The sequence below is a fragment of the Narcine bancroftii genome, unplaced genomic scaffold (assembly GCF_036971445.1).
Source record: "Narcine bancroftii isolate sNarBan1 unplaced genomic scaffold, sNarBan1.hap1 Scaffold_158, whole genome shotgun sequence".
In the NCBI taxonomy this organism is placed as follows: domain Eukaryota; kingdom Metazoa; phylum Chordata; class Chondrichthyes; order Torpediniformes; family Narcinidae; genus Narcine; species Narcine bancroftii.
Genome location: NW_027211893.1, coordinates 5,740,726 through 5,749,393, shown reverse-complemented (window position 1 = coordinate 5,749,393; position 8,668 = coordinate 5,740,726).

Sequence of the window (8,668 nt, the reverse complement as noted above, 5' to 3'; positions counted from 1 at the left end):
TCTGATGCTCCTCTGATGCTCCTCTGATGCTCCTCTGATGCTCCTCTGATGCTCCTCTGTTGCTCCTCTGATGCTCCTCTGATGCTCCTCTGATGCTCCTCTGATGCTCCACTGATGCTCCACTGATGCTCCTCTGATGCTCCTCTGATGCTCCTCTGATGCTCCTCTGATGCTCCTGCTCCTGCTCCTGCTCCTGCTCCTGCTCCTCTGATGCTCCTCTGATGCTCCTGCTCCTGTTCCTGCTCCTGCTCCTGCTCCTGCTCCTGCTCCTCTGATGCTCCTCTGATGCTCTTGCTCCTGCACCTGCTCCTGCTCCTGCTTCTGCTCCTGCACCTGCTCCTGCTCCTGCTCCTGCTCCTCTGTTGCTCCTCTGATGCTTCTCTGTTGCTCCTCTGATGCTCCTCTGATGCTCCTCTGATGCTCCTCTGATGCTCCTCTGATGCTACACTGATGCTCCTCTGATGCTCCTCTGATGCTCCTCTGATGCTCCTCTGATGCTCCTCTGATGCTCCTCTGATGCTCCTCTGATGCTCCTCTGATGCTCCTCTGATGCTCCTCTGATGCTCCTCTGATGCTCCTCTGATGCTCCTCTGATGCTCCACTGATGCTCCTCTGATGCTCCTCTGATGCTCCACTGATGCTCCTCTGATGCTCCTCTGATGCTCCTCTGATGCTCCTCTGATGCTCCTCTGATGCTCCTCTGATGCTCCTCTGATGCTCCTCTGATGCTCCTCTGATGCTCCTCTGATGCCTCTCTGATGCTCCACTGATGCTCCTCTGATGCTCCTCTGATGCTCCTCTGATGCTCGTCTGATGCTCCTCTGATGCTCCTCTGATGCTCCTCCGATGCTCCTCTGATGCTTCTCTGATGCTTCTCTGATGCTCCTCTGTTGCTCCTCTGATGCTCCTCTGTTGCTCCTCTGATGCTCCTCTGATGCTCCTCTGATGCTCCTCTGATGCTCCTCTGATGCTACACTGATGCTCCTCTGATGCTCCTCTGATGCTCCTCTGATGCTCCTCTGATGCTCCTCTGATGCTCCTCTGATGCTCCTCTGATGCTCATCTGTTGCTCCTCTGATGCTCCTCTGATGCTCCTCTGATGCTCCTCTGATGCTCCACTGATGCTCCACTGATGCTCCTCTGATGCTCCTTTGATGCTCCTCTGATGCTCCTCTGATGCTCCTCTGATGCTCCTCTGATGCTCCTCTGATGCTCCTCTGATTCTCCTCTGATGCTCCTCTGATGCTCCACTGATGCTCCTCTGATGCTCCTCTGATGCTCCTCTGATGCTCCTCTGATGCTCCTCTGATGCTCCACTGATGCTCCTCTGATGCTCCACTGATGCTCAACTGATGCTCCTCTGATGCTCCACTGATGCTACTCTGATGCTCCTCTGATGCTCCTCTGATGCTCCTCTGATGCTCCTCTGATGCTCCTCTGTTGCTCCTCTGATGCTCCTCTGTTGCTCCTCTGATGCTCCTCTGATGCTCCTCTGATGCTCCTCTGATGCTTCTCTGATGCTCCTCTGATGCTCCTCTGATGCTCCTCTGATGCTCCTCTGACGCTCCTCTGAGGCTCCTCTGATGCTCCTCTGATGCTCCTCTGTTGCTCCTCTGATGCTCCTCTGATGCTCCTCTGATGCTCCTCTGATGCTCCTCTGATGCTCCTCTGAGGCTCCTCTGAGGCTCCTCTGATGCTCCTCTGATGCTCCTCTGATGCTCCTCTGATGCTCCTCTGATGCTCCTCTGATGCTCCTCTGATGCTCCTCTGATGCTCCTCCGATGCTCCTCTGAGGCTCCTCTGATGCTTCTCTGATGCTCCTCTGATGCTCCTCTGTTGCTCCTCTTATGCTCCTCTGTTGCTCCTCTGAAGCTCCTCTGATGCTCCTCTGATGCTCCTCTGATGCTCCTCTGATGCTCCACTGATGCTCCACTGATGCTCCTCTGATGCTCCTCTGTTGCTCCTCTGATGCTCCTCTGATGCTCCTCTGATGCTCCTCTGATGCTCCACTGATGCTCCACTGATGCTCCTCTGATGCTCCTCTGATGCTCCTCTGATGCTCCTCTGATGCTCCTCTGATGCTCCTCTGATGCTCCTCTGATGCTCCTCTGATGCTCCTCTGATGCTCCTATGATGCTCCTCTGATGCTCCTCTGATGCTCCTCTGATGTTCCTCCGATGCTCCTCTGAGGCTCCTCTGATGCTTCTCTGATGCTCCTCTGATGCTCCTCTGTTGCTCCTCTTATGCTCCTCTGTTGCTCCTCTGATGCTCCTCTGATGCTCCTCTGATGCTCCTCTGATGCTCCTCTGATGCTCCACTGATGCTCCTCTGATGCTCCTCTGATGCTCCTCTGTTGCTCCTCTGATGCTCCTCTGATGCTCCTCTGATGCTCCTCTGATGCTCCACTGATGCTCCACTGATGCTCCTCTGATGCTCCTCTGATGCTCCTCTGATGCTCCTCTGATGCTCCTCTGATGCTCCTCTGATGCTCCTCTGATGCTCCTCTGATGCTCCTCTGATGCTCCTATGATGCTCCTCTGATGCTCCTGCTCCTGCTCCTGCTCCTGCTCCTGCTCCTCTGATGCTCCTCTGATGCTCCTGCTCCTGTTCCTGCTCCTGCTCCTGCTCCTGCTCCTGCTCCTCTGATGCTCCTCTGATGCTCTTCCTCCTGCACCTGCACCTGCTCCTGCTCCTGCTTCTGCTCCTGCACCTGCTCCTGCTCCTGCTCCTCTGTTGCTCCTCTGTCGCTCCTCTGATGCTCCTCTGTTGCTCCTCTGATGCTCCTCTGATGCTCCTCTGATGCTCCTCTGATGCTCCTCTGATGCTCCTCTGATGCTCCTCTGATGCTCCTCTGATGCTCCTCTGATGCTCCTCTGATGCTCCTCTGATGCTCATCTGATGCTCCTCTGATGCTCCTCTGTTGCTCCTCTGATGCTCCTCTGATGCTCCTCTGATGCTCGTCTGATGCTCCACTGATGCTCCACTGATGCAACTCTGATGCTCCTCTGATGCTCCTCTGATGCTCCTCTGATGCTCCTCTGATGCTCCTCTCATGCTCCTCTGATGCTCCTCTGATGCTCCTCTCATGCTCCTCTGATGCTCCTCTGATGCTCCTCTGATGCTCCTCTGATGCTCCACTGATGCTCCTCTGATGCTCCACTGATGCTCCTCTGATGCTCCTCTGATGCTCCTCTGATGCTCCTGCTCCTGTTCCTGCTCCTGCTCCTGCTCCTGCTCCTGCTCCTCTGATGCTCCTCTGATGCTCTTCCTCCTGCACCTGCACCTGCTCCTGCTCCTGCTTCTGCTCCTGCACCTGCTCCTGCTCCTGCTCCTCTGTTGCTCCTCTGTCGCTCCTCTGATGCTCCTCTGTTGCTCCTCTGATGCTCCTCTGATGCTCCTCTGATGCTCCTCTGATGCTCCTCTCATGCTCCTCTGATGCTCCTCTGATGCTCCTCTGATGCTGCTCTGATGCTCCACTGATGCTCCTCTGATGCTCCTCTGATGCTCCTCTGATGCTCCTCTGATGCTCCTCTGATGCTCCACTGATGCTCCTCTGATGCTCCTCTGATGCTCCTCTGATGCTCCTCTGATGCTCCTCTGATGCTCCTCTGATGCTCCTCTGATGCTCCTCTGATGCTCCTCTGATGCTCCTCTGATGCTCCTCTGATGCTCCTCTGATGCTCCTCTGATGCTCCTCTGATGCTCCACTGATGCTCCTCTGATGCTCCACTGATGCTCAACTGATGCTCCTCTGATGCTCCACTGATGCTACTCTGATGCTCCTCTGATGCTCCTCTGATGCTCCTCTGATGCTCCTCTGATGCTCCTCTGTTGCTCCTCTGATGCTCCTTTGTTGCTCCTCCGATGCTCCTCTGAGGATCCTCTGATGCTTCTCTGATGCTCCTCTGATGCTCCTCTGTTGCTCCTCTGATGCTCCTCTGTTGCTCCTCTGATGCTCCACTGATTCTCCTCTGATGCTCCTCTGATGCTCCTCTGATGCTACACTGATGCTCCTCTGATGCTCCTCTGATGCTCCTCTGATGCTCCTCTGATGCTCCTCTGATGCTCCTCTGATGCTCCTCTGATGCTCCTCTGATGCTCCTCTGATGCTCCTCTGATGCTGCTCTGATGCTCCACTGATGCTCCTCTGATGCTCCTCTGATGCTCCTCTGATGCTCCTCTGATGCTCCTCTGATGCTCCTCTGATGCTCCTCCGATGCTCCTCTGTTGCTCCTCTGATGCTCCTCTGATGCTCCTCTGATGCTCCTCTGATGCTCCTCTGATGCTCGTCTGATGCTCCTCTGATGCTCCTCTGATGCTCCTCCGATGCTCCTCTGATGCTTCTCTGATGCTTCTCTGATGCTCCTCTGTTGCTCCTCTGATGCTCCTCTGTTGCTCCTCTGATTCTCCTCTGATGCTCCTCTGATGCTCCTCTGATGCTCCTCTGATGCTACACTGATGCTCCTCTGATGCTCCTCTGATGCTCCTCTGATGCTCCTCTGAAGCTCCTCTGATGCTCCTCTGATGCTCCTCTGATGCTCGTCTAATGCTCCTCTGATGCTACACTGATGCTCCTCTGATGCTCCTCTGATGCTCCTCTGATGCTCCTCTGATGCTCCTCTGATGCTCCTCTGATGCTCCTCTGATGCTCCTCTGATGCTCCTCTGATGCTGCTCTGATGCTCCACTGATGCTCCTCTGATGCTCCTCTGATGCTCCTCTGATGCTCCTCTGATGCTCCTCTGATGCTCATCTGATGCTCCTCTGATGCTCCTCCGATGCTCCTCTGAGGATCCTCTGATGCTTCTCTGATGCTCCTCTGATGCTCCTCTGATGCTCCTCTGATGCTCCTCTGATGCTCCTCTGATGCTGCTCTGATGCTCCACTGATGCTCCTCTGATGCTCCTCTGATTCTCCTCTGATGCTCCTCTGATGCTCCACTGATGCTCCTCTGATGCTCCACTGATGCTCAACTGATGCTCCTCTGATGCTCCACTGATGCTACTCTGATGCTCCTCTGATGCTCCTCTGATGCTCCTCTGATGCTCCTCTGATGCTCCTCTGTTGCTCCTCTGATGCTCCTTTGTTGCTCCTCTGATGCTCCTCTGAGGATCCTCTGATGCTTCTCTGATGCTCCTTTGATGTTCCTCTGTTGCTCCTCTGATGCTCCTCTGATGCTCCTCTGATTCTCCTCTGATGCTCCTCTGATGTTCCTCTGATGCTCCTCTGATCCTCCTCTGATGCTCCTCTGATGCTCCTCTGATGCTCCTCTGATGCTCCTCTGATGCTCCTCTGATGCTCCTCTGACGCTCCTCTGAGGCTCCTCTGATGCTCCTCTGATGCTCCTCTGATGCTCCTCTGATGCTCCTCTGATGCTCCTCTGATGCTCCTCTGAGGCTCCTCTGAGGCTCCTCTGATGCTCCTCTGATGCTCCTCTGTTGCTCCTCTGATGCTCCACTGATGCTCCTCTGATGCTCCTCTGATGCTCCTCTGATGCTCCTCTGATGCTCCTCTGATGCTCCTCTGATGCTCCTCTGATGCTCCTCTGAGGCTCCTCTGATGCTCCTCTGATGCTCCTCTGATGCTCCTCTGATGCTCCTCCGATGCTCCTCCGATGCTCCTCCGATGCTCCTCTGACGCTCCTGCTCCTGCTCCTGCTCCTGCTCCTGCTCCTGCTCCTGCTCCTGCTCCTGCTCCTGCTCCTGCTCCTGCTCCTGTTTCTGCTCCTGCTCCTGCTCCTTCACCTCTGATGCTCCCCTGATGCACCTCTGATGCTCCTCTGATGCTCCTCTGATGCTCCTCTGATGCTCCTCAGATGCTCCTCTGATGCTCCTCTGATGCTCCTCTGATGCTCCTGTGATGCTCATCTGATGCTCCTCTGATTCTCCTCTGATGCTCCTCCGATGCTCCTCTGATGCTCCACTGATGCTCAACTGATGCTCCTCTGATGCTCCGCCTATGAATCCCCAACTCTGATTCCCGGCCTCTGATTCCCGGCCTCTGATTCCCGGCTTCTCATTCCCGGCCTCTGATTCCCGGCCTCTGATTCCCCGCCTCTGGTACCCCGCCTCTGATTTGCTGCCCTTGATTCCCCATCTCTGATTCCGCACATCTGATTCCCTGCCTCTGATTCCCAACTTCTGATTCCCCACCTCTGATTCCCCATATCTGATTCCCCGCCTCTGTTTCCCCGCCTCTGATTCCCCGCCTCTGTTTCCCCAACTCTGATTCCCCGCCTCTGATTTCCCAGCTCTGATTCCCCGCCTCTGATTCCCCGCATCTGATTCCCTGCCTCTGATGCCCCGCCTCTGATTCCCCATCACTGATTCCCTGCCTCTGATTCCCCGTGTCTGATTCCCTGCCACTGATTCCCCGCCTCTGATTCCCCACCTCGGATTCCCCAACTCTGATTCACCGCATCTGATTCCCCAGCTCTGATTCCCCGCCTCTGAATCCCCACGTCTGATTCCGTGCCTCTGATTCCCAGCCTCTGATTCCCCATCTCTGATTCCCCACCTCTGATTCACCACCTCTGATTCCCCATATTTGATTCCCCGCCTCAGTTTCCCCGCCTCTGATTCCCCCCTCTGATTCCCATATCTGATTCCCCGCCTTTGATTCCCCAACTCTGATTCCCCGCCTCTGATTCCCCAGCTCTGATTCCCCGCCTCTGAATCCCCAACTCTGATTCCCTGCCTCTGATTCCCCAGCTCTGATTCCCTGCCTCTGATTCCCCAGCTCTGATTCCCTGCCTCTGTTTCGCAACCTCTGATTCCCCACCTCTGATTCCCCATATATGATTCCCCACCTCTGTTTCCCTGCCTCTGATTCCCAGCCTCTGTTTCCCCATATCTGATTCCCCGCCTCTGATTCCCCTCCTCTGATTCCCCAGCTCTGATACCCCACCTATGATTCCCCGTGTTTGATTCACTGCCTCTGATTCCCCGCCTCTGATTCCCCATCTCTGATTCACCACCTTTCATTCGCCACCTCTGATTCCCCATATCAGATTCCCCGCCTCTGTTTCCCCGCCTCTGATTCCCCTCCTCTGTTTCCCCATATCTGATTCCCCGCCTCTGATTCCCCAACTCTGATTCCCCGCCTCTGATTACCCAGCTCTGATTCCCCGTCTCTGATTCCCCGCGTCTGATTCCCTGCCTCTGATTCCCAGCCTCTGATTCCCCATCTATGATTCCCCGCCTCTGAATCCCCGTGTCTGATACCCAGCCTCTGATACCCCGCCCCTGATTCCCCACCTCTGTTTCCCCATATCTGATTCCCCGCCTCACTTTCCGCGCCTCTGATTCCCCTCCTCTGATTCCCCATATCTGATTCCCCGACTCTGATTCCCCAACTCAGATTCCCCGCCTCTGATTCCCCAGCTCTGTTTCCCCGCCTCTGATTCCCAGCCTCTGTTTCCCCATATCTAATTCCCCGCCTCTGATTCCCAAACTCTGATTCCCCGCCTCTGATTCCCCAGCTCTCATTCCCCGCCCCTGATTTCCCACATCTGATTCCCTGCCTCTGATTCGCTTCTGATTCCCTGCCTCTGATTCCCAACCTCTGATTCCCCACCTCTGAATCCCCATATCTGATTCCCTGCCTCTGATTCCCTGCCTCTGATTCCCCGCCTCTGATTCCCCGCCTCTGATTCCCAAACTCTGATTCCTCACCTCTGATTCCCCATATCTGATTCCCCGCCTCTGTTTCCCCGCCTCTGATTCCCCGCCTCTGTTTCCCCATATCTGATTCCCCGCCTCTGATTCCCCAACTCTGATTCCCCGCCTCTGATTCCCCAGCTCTGATTCCCCGCCTCTGATTCCCCGCATCTGATTCCCTGCCTCTGATGCCCCGCCTCTGATTCCCCATCACTGATTCCCCGCCTCTGATTCCCCGTGTCTGATTCCCTGCCACTGATTCCCCGCCTCTGATTCCCCGCCTCTGATTCCCCAACTCTGATTCACCGCATCTGATTCCCCAGCTCTGATTCCCCGCCTCTGAATCCCCGCGTCTGATTCCGTGCCTCTGATTCCCCGCCTCTGATGCCCCATCTCTGATTCCCCACCTCTGATTCACCACCTCTGATTCCCCATATTTGATTCCCCGCCTCAGTTTCCCCGCCTCTGATTCCCCCCTCTGATTCCCATATCTGAATCCCCGCCTCTGATTCCCCAACTCTGATACCCCGCCTCTGATTCCCCAGCTCTGATTCCCCGCCTCTGAATCCCCAACTCTGATTCCCTGCCTCTGATTCCCCAGCTCTGATTCCCCACCTCTGATTCTCTGCCTCTGTTTCGCAACCTCTGATTCCCCACCTCTGATTCCCCATATATGATTCCCCACCTCTGTTTCCCTGCCTCTGATTCCCAGCCTCTGTTTCTCCATATCAGATTCCCCGCCTCTGATTCCCCAACTCTGATTCCCCGACTCTGATTCCCCAGCTCTGATTCCCCACCTATGATTCCCCGTGTTTGATTCACTGCCTCTGATTCTCCGCCTCTGATTCCCCATCTCTGATTCACCGCCTTTCATTCGCCACCTCTGATTCCCCATATCAGATTCCCCGCCTCTGTTTCCCCGCCTCTGATTCCCCTCCTCTGTTTCCCCATATCTGATTCCCCGCCTCTGATTCCCCAACTCTGATTCCCCGCCTCTGATTACCCAGCTCT